Below are 18,364 nucleotides of genomic sequence, written 5' to 3'. Positions count from 1 at the left end.
GCGGATATTTATTTGGGAGAAGCGATTTCAAATCTAATAATTTCGAAATTAAAAAGTATTTGTTGGACGAAATTGAATTTTTTTTTTTATTTTCTGTGAAAAATTAACTAAGTTTTTGCCTTTTGGTTTTTGTTGCAGGATAAAAACAGCAGAAGTAAACCAACATCCAACTAAAGGTAAGCGATTCCATTGCCACATAGTTACGAGTAATCGAAACCTTGATATGGCATTTTATGCAATAGCAACCATTCATACGATAATGGATGAAGCCTTAATTTCATATGCATCTTCGATATACGTCTGCCTCCCTTTTTCATGCAAAACTAGCTATTATTAACTTCTCTAATCAGTATACCATCATTGCACAGAGTGAGATCGCCGTATATGTGATGTAATGAGTTTAACTAGATGTTACCAACTTTCATAGTGGATTCTGCTCATTTTACTGCGTTTTCCACGTTTAATTTCTGTACCTCCGGCATCGCTGGCCCATAGCTTGCTGACTTAACTTTCAAAAAGCCTTAGCTCCGTTATCACGTGAACCCTGGGAAGCATGGAATTAAGCGCTCGACAAGGATCATCTCTAACAGCCGTTCGGTACTTATTTCAGCTAACAGACTGACTATCATGCATTCAGGCACTTGTCGCGTTTTATCCATTATATCATTATGTAAGGGCGCTATGCGGTTCAAATGTATCTTTCCCAGTCATCGTTTGCTCCATTCAATACGTTTCGTTGCCACGTTGACACTTTAAATCAAATTTTCGATACAGCAAATGGCTTCGAATTCGAAGGTCTATGCGATTATCCGTTTTATTTTTAAAATTTAACGTGAATATCGAAATAACAAAATGTTAAAAGTCTCTCAAAAGTTTTCAACTTAGTTTCATTCACATTCACGTAGACATTCATAAAAGCCAATTGACAGACTACATAAAATTACAGAATCTTGTAACACAAGAAAATGATGTAAGGTACCGTTTGATAAGTCAAAACCAGGTGTTATCAAATGAAATATCCTACAAAACAAAAAACTACACTTAATTCTACCTTACATCATCGACATGTGATAAGAAATGTCCAAAATTGTAGTTTTCCATTCTTGAAATCTGGAAGTGCGCAGTATTTCTGCGGTTCAAGCGCGGAGACGTGGTGTGATTCTTAGTGTAAATTCAAAATTATGCTTATTTTAAAGAAAAACTTTGAAAACACGCGCTTTGGTTAAGAAAACCTTCAAAATTTCTGATTTGCCCGCTTTCATTCGTTACTAAACAAGAGTGCAACTCGATTTTTTCCGATGAAATTTTAATAGGATTTCCCTATCGGGCGAAAAAACGTATTGACAAAAACCACTCCGAAAATGATACAAGTCAATCAATAAAATTAGTAAAATTTAACATTTTAATAATTTTCATCAGCCGAAGAAAAAAAACCACAAGTATCAAGAACGGTTTTAAATGAAAAGAGAACTATCACAAGGCATCATTTTCAGACCAAGGATATTCGGTCTCGGTGGCAACTTTGTCTCACGGATTGCCGATTGAAAGCCAATGAGTAAGGCAGCGACGAGGCGTGAGTGATCGATTATCGATAGTTCCCCATTTGAAAACGTGGTAAAGAGTCGATTATTAAGGTGTTAGTTGCAAAAATTCTGTCCATCGATCTTTTTCTATAGGCGTAAACGGTAGATCAATCGATATATCGCAAAATGCGCCGTGCCATTTGTCAGGATACCATTGCGCCGAGCGAGGAATTTATCGGTTTTTCCGTCCCGGTCTTGCAATTGCGCCCTAGCCGCTTAAAGCCCCCGCTCATCAAGTCTTTGTGCGCTTGTTGTCTTTGTTGAGAGCGCCCGAAGGACCCAAAGCCTTGGACCGCTCATCAAAGCTAAAAGCATCGCCCGTCGGCTAAACCAGCGAGTTCCGGAGCGAAGACACGGATGTCTTCTCACTTGGTTTTCAGGCTGCTCAGGCGAAGATTCCGACACTTACTTTCGCATCCTCGGCAAATAAAACCGCGACTCAATATGGATATTAAATTATAGAGAGGTGAAAATAGTAATTTATTAACTATAGTAAGTCCAACAGACGAGTTCGGTTGATTTTTCTCTGTTTTTTCCCCCGCTCGTAAAAATGACGCGGAAAACGGAATCGAAGGCAGTGTTCTTCAAATTCACTTCACGTGAAGTAACACAGTGTTTTATGACAAAATCTAGGTTCTTTAGAAATTCATCCTCATGCTTTATTTTTAATCTTTGAACAATGAAGATGAGGTTTTACGTTAATGTAGAATATTTTCTAGAGAAAACCAAAACCAATGTCTTCATATTCTTCCTCAACTCGATGTGTATTCTTGTATATTGGCCACTAATTTCTTTTCCTCTTCTAGAGATGAAGAGTTGACATTTGTAATTTCCCTCAATGCTTGTCAACTTTTTACTCTACCAAACATCAAAATGTATTTGCTTCCCTTGCGTGCATTTCTCGAATCTCTGAACACTTCCAAATGTTCACCATTACTTGAAAAAAATTTCATGCTTGAGGTTGTCGAATCGTCTCTTTTAGATTTAATCTCTTATTTCAAGAAGAAATTCTTACGAAGAGAAAAATCGCACTCAATTCTTCATCCAGCACCCTCTTTAAAAAGTCGTTACATCGCGTGAATGAAGCGAAGTCTCGCAAGAAGGCCGTATCTGCATTTCCACACAAGCACTATGAGACCCGTAAAAGTTTTTTCATTCTAGAGCTTCTTTGGAAGTGCGGATAGTACGCTCTTGCTGCAAACAGAAAAAAGAAGGAGGAAAACCAAACAGACTAGTTCAAGACGATGCGCCTCTTCAACCTCGCGGAAGATAATAATTCTTTTATTATTAGACTTGCAAACTCAAGAATAACTCTCTTTGTCGCCTTTTAATGGAATTTTATGAATTTGCGGAAGCTTATCACGGTATTCATATTCACAAAGCGGTCCACGAAGTCAAGACGAGTCTGAAGAAGACCAGAAAAAATAACGATTCCCGAAGACGGAGCTCCGAACAGGTATACGCTTTGGAGGATTAGGATATTAAAAGGATACCATTACAGCCTTTAATAACCTCGAATGCAGCGAGAGGGGAGGAAACTTGAAGAAAGTCTATAAATGGAACTTTCCGACGGCGGAGGGGGCGCAAAGTTTTCGGAAGAAGTTATTAAAGCAGAAAGACGTTTCGAGACAAATGATGATTATAAAAAATGATGGTTCATCAGGGAGTTGTGACCTTTGTGCTCATCGGGGGCACTGAAGGGACGGCGCGGGACGGGGGTAGGGGGATGGACTTTTTCTTGCCTTTTCGCAATTGTTTGCATTCTTAAGTTCGCGAGAACGGTATTTTATTTCATTGACATAAACTCTCCATCAGAGTTGCTCAAACCGTATTTCTTAAGACAGTAGTAGCTCTTTTCTTCCCTTATTGAATATCTATTTAAAAGCTTTTTTTTTTAATGAATTATTTAAACGTATTTGCATTTGCATGGCTTCTTTTTTTCTATTTTCTCCTCTAAACCCCGTCCCGTCTCGAACTTTCTCCACCGTCCATGAAGCTGATTTATTTAACCTCTCGTTTCCTTCGCGACCTCCCCCCGGCCCCTCCCCCTTTCTTCTCGACCCTCGACGAGTCGTTTCAAGCTCAATTCAAGAGCTTTTCTCTCGAAATGAATTAAAATAAATTGAGGTAAAGAGTGAAAACATTCCGACTTAAAAGTTATTCTAGTGTATTTAAAGACGCTTAATAATTCCGGGATTATCGACTTACTATAACCGCACGGGGACCCCCGAGTCTCTCCCTTTTTTTCAAATTAGTAGAAACTTTTCATTCGGCAGGATCGGAGTCAATGGCGGGAAGAACTTTGCGGCGTTGCAACATGGTGCGCGGTAACTTTTAAACGGCGCGGATTCCAAGTTGAGGGAGGCTGCGGTTTTGCAGACGTCGTTGGTTTTTGCATGCCCGCGGTTTTCTGTCAACTTCCTTCCGGCCCTGGTGCAGTCACATCGGAGGTTGATTTAATTTGGTCGCTGTCAATCCCGACCGGCAGGGGAAAAGTTTCTCGTGCTTTCGTCTTGAAATGATCTCCGGTTCCTCAGCTTCTCTCTCCCTTCACCGACGCCCGTCGAGATGAGTATCGCCGCTGCCAATAATATTACACTGCGGCAAAAGCTCCAACGAATTTTAACTAACAATTTTTTCCGCGCAGCTTTTGATTGGGAGATTTTAGTAATTCCTTCTGTGCCCGCTGTATTTATTCCCCTTCACTGCGTTGACATAATCAACGGCTGCGGGTCGAATGCCGAAAAATTCGCCATAATTTGCCCTCAGACCCATCTTTAGGCTAGTAATAGACCCGTTAAGACTCCGAGCAATGCCAAATCATGGTGCATTTCGTTAAATACAGACCTTTAAGGAGCAAAAAATCGTCAAACTGAAAGAAAGTGCGGCTAGCAAGGGCTCGAATACGGCTCCTATCGATACCCCTCCTTTTTTAAGCAAATGAGCCAGTTCGGCTGAATTTTTTTATTACATATTATGAAAGTCCTTGGTGAAATGAGTATACAGAATTTTTTTCAGATTTTTTTTGAGCCCTCTGGCCTGAGAAATCTTACTTCAAAAATGCCAAAAATTGAAGGTCTCTGAAACGCTGTTTGAATCGCGCGGGCTGAGAACTGACGTCACACCTCAGGTGACCACCCTTGGTTTATTCCGAGTTAGTCCGAACAATATGGCTGCTGCCCGGTTTGTTTATTTAGCGAAAGTTTCTATCTGTATATTGTGATTTAGTGGTAAAATTTGACGAGAAATTTGTTGAAACATTTGGTTTCGTCCGAAATTAACTCTTTCTTGATGAAAAAAGGCGTTAAAGTTCGCGAAATTTATTCACCGGGCGTCCGCGAGTGAGCATCGGCTATCGGAAACGATGGGCTCGTAAACAAACGAAGATTGATAACAGGAAGGATCCAAACAACTCGGAATCTTTTAATTTTCTTTACCTTTAAACCATTTCTGACTTCTACAAAGCATCTGAAAATCAGTTTTATCGTATTTTACAATCTGGAGCTAGAGTCTATCGGCTCATTGTGATGTGTATTCAGAGTATTCTGAAACAGAAAGTCAGTTGTCATAAGTTCACACCCAGACATTCTTTTCTTGGATCATTCGCTTTTCATTTTCGCCTCAAATCAAGTGTTTTGTAGTTTCCTTATCTGAAGTATGTGGTTTTGAATTCATACAAGAGTTTGAAGTTCATCTGTTTTAGCATTAAAGCCTATTGAGCCCTCAAACTTTACCGATATGATTACAGTTCAAGGTTCCTCTGGTCCGTACCAAGTGATTAGGTACACATCAAAGATGTGTCCTATGGTTCTTCAAATTAACAGTTCAGAAGTAAATTAGAGACTACAGTAACTTAATCCACTCCTGCCCTTTCCTTCAGTGTTTGTTCGTGTCTGTTCTTTATGCGTTACCACTCTAGTGCATACACCGGTAATGTAGGTTAGATAGGTATTATCGCATATTTTCTACTAGCAGTACCTTCTCTTAAGCGTTCTAATTTAGCAAAGAAATTCCACCAGTTGCAGAAAATTGTGTGCGTAATGAATAAGTGAATATGAATACCTCCTTTTGGTGACTCAAAGTTTCTCAGATCCGTCTTAAGGAGGTTTCGCATGTAGGTGCATGATCAGTTTTGCCAGATGAAATTACTGCTCTAGCAGCTTCAAATTTATACTTTGATCTCTGATTCACTAATAAATGACACTTTATGGTGTCATTTATATTTAATCAGTTCAAAGCTAATGCGACAATAAATCATCAAAGGTCCGATTGAGGAAGAAATTTTCCGGTGAGTGCCACGGCTGAATCAACATTCCAACTAGACTTGCGAAGGTATCAACCCAAACAGACTCATGAGGAAGTGATACCTATATGGTAAGTGATAATTCTATTAAGGCTCTTTCATTTCTTAGATGCGGAGTGCATTAAAAATTTCTAAATCTGCTCATCTGCAGTCATATACTTGAAGAGGAGTACAACATGAAATGTAGGTGAAGTAACGAAATCGTGGGAATGAGTTAATCCTACAGCTTCTCTCCACTGAGACACGGATGAAGTAATCTGAAAGCCTTAAGCTGGAAGTTGGCAATGATGGAGGTTCCATGGTGTTTTTCCTGCCTTGAAAGATAAGGTTGTGCTGCAGGCCTTAAGCACTATGGAAAATTTGAAATATTGTGATTTTAAACGCAGGCTTCATCTAAGAATATGGAAATCGATCTCAAGTGCTTTCTCAGATAACTTTCAGAGTTTTTATTTTCATATATAAGAGACAATTATGAGATGATTATCCTACTATTCATGGTATTTCTGATTGAGAGTCAACTAGTTCACTTGATGCATTCACTTTCCTTTCAAAGAATGAAATATTAGAGGTGACTCTCAAACACTGCAACCGAGAAAGGGCCTTTTTGCATCCAGTGCCTCAATTACGTATTGACTACGGTGTTCAAAACTTCTACTTTCAGTTTAGATTTTAAATGGAAAACAAGTTGACTTAACGCTCTACATATTCACAAAATTTTCGGCATGTAGAAGATATAAATATCGCACACATTTCAGAAATTTTGTCGAATAATTTTTCCATTAGGACATCAAGAGAAGCAATCAGACTAAAACTTAGTGAATCTAGGTAAGTACTTTCTCAGATTAGCCATGCCACTACTTTTCCACGCTTTTTCATTAATCATTATCCACAAAGTTAAACATACTTAAATCTAAATGTTACACTAAACTTGTGTATTTAACCTGATAGTACCTCAGTAATTATAATTATCTTACCTGTTAAACTGTATGATGCAATGAAAAAAATTTCACTTCCAGACAGATGATCATTTCCTGGTTGATACCTTCGCAAGTCTAGTTGGAATGTTGATTCAGCCGTGGCACTCACCGGAAAATTTCTTCCTCAATCGGACCTTTGATGATTTATTGTCGCATTAGCTTTGAACTGATTAAATATAAATGACACCATAAAGTGTCATTTATTAGTGAATCAGAGATCAAAGTATAAATTTGAAGCTGCTAGAGCAGTAATTTCATCTGGCAAAACTGATCATGCACCTACATGCGAAACCTCCTTAAGACGGATCTGAGAAACTTTGAGTCACCAAAAGGAGGTATTCATATTCACTTATTCATTACGCACACAATTTTCTGCAACTGGTGGAATTTCTTTGCTAAATTAGAACGCTTAAGAGAAGGTACTGCTAGTAGAAAATATGCGATAATACCTATCTAACCTACATTACCGGTGTATGCACTAGAGTGGTAACGCATAAAGAACAGACACGAACAAACACTGAAGGAAAGGGCAGGAGTGGATTAAGTTACTGTAGTCTCTAATTTACTTCTGAACTGTTAATTTGAAGAACCATAGGACACATCTTTGATGTGTACCTAATCACTTGGTACGGACCAGAGGAACCTTGAACTGTAATCATATCGGTAAAGTTTGAGGGCTCAATAGGCTTTAATGCTAAAACAGATGAACTTCAAACTCTTGTATGAATTCAAAACCACATACTTCAGATAAGGAAACTACAAAACACTTGATTTGAGGCGAAAATGAAAAGCGAATGATCCAAGAAAAGAATGTCTGGGTGTGAACTTATGACAACTGACTTTCTGTTTCAGAATACTCTGAATACACATCACAATGAGCCGATAGACTCTAGCTCCAGATTGTAAAATACGATAAAACTGATTTTCAGATGCTTTGTAGAAGTCAGAAATGGTTTAAAGGTAAAGAAAATCAAAAGATTCCGAGTTGTTTGGATCCTTCCTGTTATCAATCTTCGTTTGTTTACGAGCCCGTCGTTTCCGATAGCCGATGCTCACTCGCGGACGCCCGGTGAATAAATTTCGCGAACTTTAACGCCTTTTTTCATCAAGAAAGAGTTAATTTCGGACGAAACCAAATGTTTCAACAAATTTCTCGTCAAATTTTACCACTAAATCACAATATACAGATAGAAACTTTCGCTAAATAAGCAAACCGGGCAGCAGCCATATTGTTCGGACTAACTCGGAATAAACCAAGGGTGGTCACCTGAGGTGTGACGTCAAAAATCGGCGTTCGCGCCACGGCCCGGATTCAAATAACGTTTTTGAGGGGCACGATTTTAAAATCGCATTTTCTCCCCTTAGCAATTTTTTTCAAAACTTTTTATTGTGCTCATCGTTTTTCTGGTGAAATTTTACATATAGTGCAATAGCTTTTAAGCCAATCCCTCACCAGCCGAACTGCCTCATTCTAAATTGAGGATGCATTTCAAACTTGGCCATAGTTATTGAGTCTTTTTCATTTAAAAAAAAAAAAAAAAAAAAAAAAAAAAAAAACTTACTTTTACTACAGCCGCAAGTCGCAGCAGAACCATCCTGCCAAGGGTAAACGCTGTATGAGCCCTCCGGCGTTGTCATATTTCCTTCAATAAAAAACGAATTTACCATGAAATTTTTTAATATTTCTCCTCTAATTTTTCAGAAAATTTTGTTCACAATTTAATCTCAAACAACTAAAAATTTCAGTGAAAAACATGCACAATTTTCCTTAAAAATGAATATTTTGTCGGGGTAAATTTGGCAACAGCAGAATGCTCATACGGCGTTTTCAGTGGCGAGGGGTGAATGATCAACTATCGATATTTCTCCATTTGAGGCTATGGTAAATAATCGATTATCAAGGTGTTCGTTACGAACACCCTGTTTATCGATCCTTTTCCATAAGTTTCAATGGCAGATCAATGGATATATCTCAAAGCACGCCACGCCACAAGGCGGTTTTTCTTAGCACTGCACAGGGTGGCAAAATTTCATGAAAAATAAAATCTTGAAATTTCATGAGAAATATTTCATGAAATTTCAGAAATTTATGAAAGATATTGAAAAATATCGGTTCCTTCTTATGTTTCGCCAAATGTAGAAATTGTGATTTTCATCTATTTTTGGGTGTTTGAGTGCGGGTTGCGTATTCTAGCCCCTGAAAAATATGAAATATTTCACAGCCTCGTGAAATTTCATGAAATATTTCACTGAAATTTCCAATCTTTCATTTCTTTCTTACATTTCATGCCACCCTGGCACTGCAGCATCGTGCTAACCGCGGCAACGTCTTATTCCTCCATATCAGAGGTGACACCGGGATGCCGCGGGGGCAGGGAGCGATCTCATCGGCGAAAAGGGGTCCCTTGAGAAGGGAGGGAGGGCTGTAAGGAAGAGTCCCCAGCGAGTTGCAGTACTTCCAGTCTCGGCGAACTGTTGCCCATTTCTTTCACCTGTAGCCGAGGCCGGGTTATGCCTCGGGCACAGGCACCGAGATCCCCGCTTTAACTTGTGTCCATTAGAGTCGGTTGGGCCCTGGTTTGATCTCTCGTAGATGGCGCCGTTATATCGCCTAATACGTTTAGCTCCCAGTCGGCCTTTTATAATGTTTCCGAGGCTGGCCCCGCCGCTCGATGGGGCGAGGCAGTTGGAGGAGTTGGACAAAGTGGAAACTTGAAAAGCTCATATCCTTGCAAATAAAGAACGTAGAGGTTTTAGAAGTGGCTCCATTGATTCGTACGTAAGATTTCTTTCAAGAGGTATCTTTTAAAATTTACAATGTGACGAAATTAACATAAAAAGTTGAAGTCATATTGCAAAATTTCATCCCTGACCTCTCTACTAGGTTCGTTCTATTGTATGCCGCCTCTCCTTTAGGGCCGAGGAAGAATGCCATTAGATTTTTTTTTTCAATTTAAAACGATTTTTTCGTAGAGCCTTGAGGATCTCATATCGACGGTGAAACTACCAAACCACGTATCTCGGTTTGCGACGTCGCAGACTTCCTGTCATACTTTATTTTTTAAATGAAAAACTACTTAACGTCCAGTCTAGAAAATTTCTGTGATTTTTCATCTTCGTGCGGAGAAAATTCTGTGAAAATTTCGAGGAGTGATATTGATTTGGTCTACTTCAAAAAAATAAACTGTGAGCGTAGATTTTGAAACACCGCAATCGAGATACGTGGTTTGGTAGTTTCACCGTCGATATGCAATTTAATCCAGTGTATTTCTATGCTCTAGTATTTCTTATCTAGCTTATTTTATTTACGAAAAATTCAAGGAAACAAATTAGTTATTCTCCTTAAGAAGAGAGATGGTAAGATATTAAGCACTTTAACGCATTTTTTCTCCACAGAATTTTAAATAAGACGCGATGGACAAATGCAATTTTTCGAAATCCAACCGTTGAGTGAGGAATGAGCTTTTTCTTTATTCATCGACTCGAACCTCCTACTTTCCAATGAACTCTAGATTACTCATATCAAATCGGTTACTTGACTAATTTTCTTTTTAACGATGCCGGAATAACTTTCGCATTTAGCTAAAATCTTGGAAAGACCACACATATTGTGCATCGAATCAGGAACAACAATTTTTGTAGAATGTAACATCAGTCATTTTTCAGATAATATGAATTAGTTTTTGTTGATTGATTTGACTTAGGCCGTGAGGAAAAAATTCAATGATCTAATGCCAATGAAAAATATCGATACCACTTCATTATTTATCAGTGAAGTTTAAGTCTTTTCAACTTACCTATTTAACGTGTTCTATGCTTTTTTCTCCTTTTTTTTGTGTGTGTGAAAATATCTCCTGTGATGCTTTAGCTCTCACTCTATCTATTCCTATTTTAATATTTTATCGGAGAACAGTGTCAGCGTTCGGATGTTCATGCAACGTGCATCCCAAAGGTCCAGTTACACGATCAAATTGAGCCATCAAACTGAAGCTCTGATCGGTGGAAAAAGACCTGAGGTGAGGTTGCGACCAATGAGAGGCCCAATTTGATGGTTCAATTTGATCGTGTAACCGCATCTTGCAACAAGAAAGTCATGCTAATGGCCTATCAGCATGACTTTCTTGTTGTTGGTTTTCGTTGCTGTGTGGGCACCCGATGAGTTTTTCTCATCAATTTTCCGCAAGTTTCTTGAATTTTGCTTTTCATTTACTATTCAATTTTGTTTGACTGAGTTTGATGAATTTCAGATGAATTCTCTTGGCGTTAGGTAAAAAGCGAGTTTTTTCTCATTGATGCTTATTCGGTTACGTTCAAGTTTCAGGAAAACTAAAACCTCCGCAATAATAGGCTTTACACGTTCTGTGAACTAACTTCAGCACGCAAATTTTTACAGTTAATATTCTGGGAAAATATTGGTTATCTTCCAACTTTGTCCGCGGACCATGAGTTGAATTCTAAGAACGCTTATCTGCTAATCGGTGCTCTGGAGTTAATGTTTGATTCTGTCACCGGCAGAATCGTTTATTTCCCCGGCTGTCTGAACGGTGACGTAAAGACACAAAGCCGTAGGGTAGTCTGAATCTCTATTCCAAACGCGTTCCGAGCACGTTGTCCTGGAAGATTTTTCGATACGAATGCTCTTACTTAGAAACTAGGAAACTCAGAATTTGAATGTTTCATCTCGATCTACTTTGCCAACCTAACCCGAGGGATTTTTCCATCCTGTCTCTGATTCCGCAGAGGGCTGTTTTAGTCAGCCGTCAAACGTCTGTTTCAAGTACCTGCCACGAGAAATAAAGAAGTTGCCGTAACTATCCCGGTAGGCATTTATATCACATCGATCGATCTCGTTATGGTGTTTGCTTTATCATTTTATATCGGTAGTAATAGTCTAAACCGGTGAAGCAATAATTTCACGGAGAGTTCTTCCCCCTATCAGTTGGAAAGTAGACGTTTCTTTCGAAGCCGTTGGCAATGGAGAATTTGCAAGTGTCTGAAATGATTAATTTCGTGTTAAAGTGAAAGCTACGGAGGGAACTGAACATGAGGATACCCTTGGTTCATGAAGTGAACAATTATTGCAGAAGATTTGACATAATGATCTAATCTGCTAAAATTAGTGTGTTTGAATGCGAAAGCCGCCAGATGACGTCATTAGGCGGTGGATTTTCTCACTTTTAATTATATTTTTCTACTATTTCCCATATCAGGACAAAATTACTGCGAAATCAGTTTTTTAATCACTTCCTAATGAAGCAATGAAAAGTTTACGTGCTGTTTCCCTATTGCAGCTATTGTATTTTTTCCATGTCAACCCGAGTTAAATTCAAACTGGTCTGCATTAGCTCCACTTCCAAAATAAGAGAAGCTGGGAAGAAAGGAAAATGAAAGAAGTGGAGGAGAGGCTGGAGCGACAAGCGGAAAAACAATCATTTCTGCAATCAAGTCAAGTTTAATCTCCATTTCCTCTCGTCTCTTCCTCTAATTCGGCATTTAAATTATACCTTCATCCTCGTTTGCTTCAAGATTTTCTTGTATTACCCGGGAGCCTTGTTATGAGGATTTGTTTTCTTTCACCTTTTAATGCGGCCGTCCCTTGAAGCTTCTCCACGCCGAGTAAAAGATCATTTGGACCGTGTTTAGCAGAAAGGAACCAAGCTACATCAGCTATTGCCTACTTCAACTGGGCATTTTAATGTTTTCCAAAAGAGCGTTTGTGCGGATTCCTCTAAAAATTTCGAGGAACTAGCTTCGTAGAACGTGTAGGAAATTCACTGAATTTTTTACAGGAATCCGCCAAACCGTTTTCGTGTAAAAAATCAAATTGCCCAATTAAATTTGGCAACAGCTGATGTGGCTTGGCTCCTTTCTGTTTAACGCAGTCCATTTTCAAATGCTCTAGCGAGCTTTTGTCCTTTTTTTCGTTTTCCTATTTTGAAAACTAAAGAAATTTCATCATCGTGTATATTTTCTGGTCGACAGAATACATCAAATCGAACTTCGTTAGATTCTTGTACGTTAGAGTAACACGGAACAAGTCTCTCGCGCAGAGCTTTGAATTTTCGAGATCGGAGAGTCAGCCTAGAACGCCTCGGAGCATATTTTGGAAACTGTAGGACGTTTTAAGGCATATTTTTGGTCAAGATGATGGTAAAACACGCATTCAAACAGCTACCAGATTTTTCTCATATATTTTGTGTTTTCTCACAGGAAGGTACCTTTCCTTGTGGATGCACATGTAACAGCCTTCTCACAGTAGCATTATTGAACCAGTGGTGCGGTGTGCTTTACAATTTATCGATTGATCTGCCCGTCAAACCCATGGAGAAGGATGGACGCACAGTGTGCTCTCAGAATACACCTCCTTAATCGATATTTTACCATAGCTTCAAATGAGGAGACATGGATAATCGAATATTCACGCTTCGCCATTATACTGACGTGCAATTTTTAAGGGAATAATGTCGAATTGTTTTTGGATGCCCCTTATAAAACATGCAGGAAGTGAAGGGTACCGATTGTGTACATTTTTTCTCGTTATTCTAATCCCCCCCCCCCCCCCCTATCTCGAAGGCGGGGCCTCGAACGATATCAAAGCGCAAAAATTAAATAATGTCAAACCAGACGAGAGTGAAACAATGGCAATTTAAAACTTGGTAAAAAGTTCAAAAAGAGCAGTTTTCAGCGCAGCTTTGAATTATGGCTGTAGTGCCTCGTGCCCGTGACTTACGCGTAAACTTCCGAACAAAAAAAATACAATCTCGTGTCTTCCTCAGTCCTGATTTTTTAATGAAACGCTTTCGCCCCGATAAATTTCAAAGTGAGTAGCACATTTATCATAGCCCTTTTAATTCCAGTCATTGTGCGTGAAACCCGAACTAAACAGAGCCCTGCAAAGCAATAACAATACGCGAATTTGGTGGCACGAAACCCCACTTCCATGCTCTTTAATATCTGACAATTTCTTCAAATTGCGGGTTTCAGGCTTATCGATAAAGCATACTAGATTTCTTCAGAAGTATTAATCACTTTTTTCTCGCAGCAAGCAAAAAATTTGCACTGATAGAAGAAAGAAAGAAAAGAAGGGGAAAAACCCAATTTGCAAAGTTGGAAACTTCTTTGCAAAGACTTTGTTCCTACGTAAAAAATAATTAAGTGATGTCTGTTCTTTGAGATTTTCAGTAAATTTCCCTTTATGGATGAATGATATTCTGTCAAAATTTCAAAGATTTAAGTCTCCTCATTTACATTTTGAAGAATCGCTCATACATTACGTTACGACCTTACGATCATTTCGAGGAACACAATCAAAGTTCACAACCTTTACATTATAGATGCAAAAGTGGACTGAACATCGATCGTCAGTGACTAGTTCTGTACTGAAGTTTATTATACACATCACATATGTATACATCTACATATCGACGGTGAAACTACCAAACCACGTATCTCGGTTTGCGACGTCGCAAACTTCCTGTCATACTTTATTTTTTAAATGAAAAACTACTTAACGTCCAGTCTTGAAAATTTCTGTGATTTTTCCTCTTCGTGCGGAAAAAATTCTGTGAAAATTTCAAGGAATGATATCGGTTTGGTCTACTTCAAAAAAATAAAATGTGAGCGTAGATTTTTAAACACCGCAAACGAGATACGTGGTTTGGTAGTTTCACCGTCGATATGTTTACATCTTAATACTATCGAAATAGAGCTGACTTTCGCACCTTAAAAGTTGAAACTTTTTATTGTTGAATTGCAACTCGTTCAAAAATTCTGGCAGTTTTAACCAATGATTTCCTAATAATCTCCTTATAGCAACCGCTGAAACACAACGACAAATTATCCGAGAAGAAGCTTTTACCGTTTTCGACTCATTTTAATGATATAGATCAATCCAAGCTATCTTGATCATCAAACTATGCTTAGTTTTTGTCTTTTTGTCTCCATCTTTATATTCGGAAAGGAAAGATTTATTCTTTTACAACTGCAGAACTTATATAGTGATAATGTACTAAAGGAGCAACTTTGACAACAGCTTCTCTTTTTCTTTTTCATCTCAATACCGTCCGAATTCAGAATCCTCACCATTTAGCTCCGCGTATTCCATTTCCTTCGAACCGCCGGAACCCCCTAGGAGACCCTTGGTTGATCGGATTAGAATTAGAAGGCTGCTCATCCCTTTGTTTTCCCGGAAAATGATCGGGACCCATTAAGTTGCATTATTGTCCACGGATTTCACCCGGGCCTTTCTTCATTTATCCCTGTTTCAAAAATAAGTTACCTCGATCCTGTGCCCCCCCCCCCCCCCCCCCCCCGAGAACCGGCCGGAGAAGTTGCTTCCCTCTTTCGAGCTATTTTCTTTATTCTTCCGTACGGGTTTACTTGAGGTGTCATTAAAGTGACTTATAGCTCGGAACTGTGTGACGCTTTTGGGTTTACGTTCGAATGATTAACTAATTCTGACTAAATAATGACCAAAACTCATCATCTACAATCAAATCCTCGCGTTTTACTGTTGTTCAATCGTAGTTTGGGCGATCGGGAACATTACCACACGGAAAAAAAAAAATTCGTGCGTGGGACCCAAAGTTTAGGTCATATGGATCTCTGAAGTTTTCGGATTGAGCATCCGAACACTTAAGGTCCAGCTCCTGAGGTTTGGATCACACATCTGAAACTTTAGTTCTCACATCTGAAGTACTTCGGTTTTCACATCCGAAAAACTTCGGTTCTCACATCTGAAGTACTTCAGATGTAAGAACTAAAGTTTCAGATGTGCAATCCGAATCTCGACAGCTAGACCCTAATGTGAAAACTTCAGGGATCCATATGACTTAAACTTCGGGTCCCACGCACGAGCTTTTTTTCTCCATGCAGTCATTATTTGAATGGCATTATGCAAAAACACATCTGCCGGGCTGAATATTGAAATTTATAGACAAAGTGATAGACTAAATGCTATTCGAGCGACCTTATTGGTTGAAACATTTCACACAGAAGAATCACTAGCGCATTTAAGAAACAATTTATCTGCCACTACTAACTCTATGCAGAAAGGCGATTTTATGGATGAGCCAGAAATCTCGGTTTCTTTAATTGCAAAATTAAATCCAAATAGCTTCTCTTCTTCCCACATACGTTCATTTCCCAATTCGATCATGCAACATCGCACGTGAATATTTAACATTTCCGGGCGTGTAAATCTCGTTACGTGCTGCGTGGCTTCATTATCACGCACCGGCTCGCCGTATTCATTTTTAATCAGGCCGGGTTTGTTGCTCTTGTTTGCGGATCACTTTTTGCCGATCCCCGAGCACTCGCCCCTTCGCTCTCTTCCCGATGCAACCCGCAAAACACCGCAAACGGCGCGAGCATAGCTCATGTCCGCAGTTTCGCAGTTGCCGATTCCTCTCGGAAAATCACTCGACGCTGCGAACGGGCCGGGACGAAGATCTTGTCCTAAGCTTGTCTCGGTAATCGGCAGCACAGCGCGATGCCTAAAAACCCGAAAGGATTATGAGGTTGCACCCCGGTGCAGGAAGTCTTATTTGTGGATGAATCTCCTTGATAATATGATTTTTAGGAAATCTGGCAGCCGTGGCGCATTACGCACTGGGCCCGTGGAAGTGCGATTTATTTACGCCGATGCGGGATAAGCCCAATCCACCCATTGTTCCCTCTATTCCCTCGTGCTCCATTCCGGGAGAATATTTTATTGGTGTGAATTGTGATTTACAACTGGCCGTGTAGTTGTTCTGCTTGGATTTTTCCCCATTGTTTTTCCGGTGTGTCTATGCATTACACACACACTAAAATAAAAGGAAAAAAAGAAGGGGGAAAAAATCGGTAACACTTTCGATCATTACGGAACTTTTAGAAGTTTTTCCAAGCATGATTTTAAATTACACAGGTAGGCCGTTTCCTTCCATGAAAGTGTTACACAGAACCAGTGGTTTGGATTCCACAACTTACTGCATGCTCATCATAGATGACACTTTTTTTGAGCTTTTATGAACTTGACTTTTGACTTTGGATTTAAGTGGCACACAAAAAAAACGAGATATCGTCGGGGAGACACTAGTTTGGTAGGTAAATTGTCGTTACCTAACTTTTTGTGCCCCACTTCTCTCGGTTGAAGCCTCACGGGGTATGTTGCGGCACTACGCAGGAAGCTGTGTTAAAGTTACATACCGCTAATTCACCCACCCGTCCTCTGTTTCCGACGCATACAGTTTTTGTCCTTTTACACGGAAGAAAACATTTCGTGCATCGGACCCGAAGTTGAGATTTTATGGCTCTCTGAAGTTTTCTGATCACGCATCCGAAAACTTGAGGTCGAGTTGCCGAAGTTCGGGTCAGACATCGAGGCACTTCGGTATGTACCGGAGTACTTCAGATGTGTGACCCGAACCCTTCAGTATGTATCATAGTACTTCAGATGTCTGACCCGAACTTCGGCAGCTCGACCTCAAGTTTTTAGATACGTGATCCAAAATATTCAGAGATCCAAATGACCTCAACTTCGGGTCCCACGCACGAAGTTTTTTTCTCCGTGTAGCAACATCGCTTCTTCGGTTACTTGTTTCTTTCACGTAGGCTAAGACGGTAAGATCACACATCCCTCGCTCTTTCGAAAACTTTAAGTACGGGAGAAGATTTAGCTTACTTTCACGTACCCGTCTTCGGAGGAATATTTTCAAATTGACAGAGGGGGCAAGAAGTGCCCCAGCAAACGACCCCGCCGTGACAAAGCACAATCAAGGCGCACGACCCCCGGATAAAGGCGACAAAGGAGGGGGCGGAAGAGAAAGAAAAACGCCGTCGGCCAGTTTTTTACGACCGCCGAGATTCGATCATTAAGTGAGTTTATCCGAACCAACGCCAAACCGCTCGAATCCCGCGCGGATCCCTCGTCCACCTTGCGGGAGTTTTTCATCCGTTGTGGCAACCGGGATTATCCATTTGAAAATCCCTCCGGAGACGCACAGACCAAAATAAATAAGGTTCCGTGATACCCCTCTCCGGCGTTGGGTCAAGAATCGCGTACCTCTAATAGCGTTCCTATGTCCGGATCCTCGATTTTCGTTTAGATCGTGAGATGGGAGAGGGTTACTAGGCGAGGTCCACGATTCGCGAGGCCCATTCCCACCCAACTTTTCAAATGAAAATGAATGACGCTCAGCTGTTTACAATGGCACTTAACCTCTGCAGGAGAAATCAGTGCCATTATGTGATGGAGCCCGGAGAAAATGCCCTTAAAACGGAGAAAAAAGAAAGAGTGGTAGGGACTTCACTGCTAAGAGGATTTTATTTTGCACTATTCGGCGTAATGGAAACCCACGAAGGAGCATTCGCGGATCCAGCATTTTGGCAACATTGTCTTTTCTTCATTTAAACCTATGGACATGTATCGATTCTTGTCGGAGCACCTGACCCTTCCAAGAATCGATTATTTAGCATAGGTTTAAATAGAGTACATCCAACGTTGCCAAATTGCTGGATCC

General features: G+C 39.9%; 1 protein-coding gene across 1 annotated transcript in view; it reads left to right on the top strand.

The window, feature by feature from the left end:
* The window catches only part of Sema2a (Semaphorin 2a), a 769,825-nt gene that overhangs the window by 162,187 nt on the left and 589,274 nt on the right, over positions 1-18,364 (top strand). Inside the window, exon 5 of the mRNA XM_072297641.1 lies at positions 139-176. The gene's annotated coding sequence lies outside the window, so the exon portion shown is untranslated. The remainder of the gene's footprint in view (positions 1-138; positions 177-18,364) is intronic.

The sequence above is a fragment of the Bemisia tabaci genome, chromosome 1 (assembly GCF_918797505.1).
Source record: "Bemisia tabaci chromosome 1, PGI_BMITA_v3".
Classification (NCBI taxonomy): Eukaryota; Metazoa; Arthropoda; class Insecta; order Hemiptera; family Aleyrodidae; genus Bemisia; species Bemisia tabaci.
Note: the sequence above shows the minus strand (reverse complement) of the source record. Positions and strands in the feature narration are given on the sequence as shown.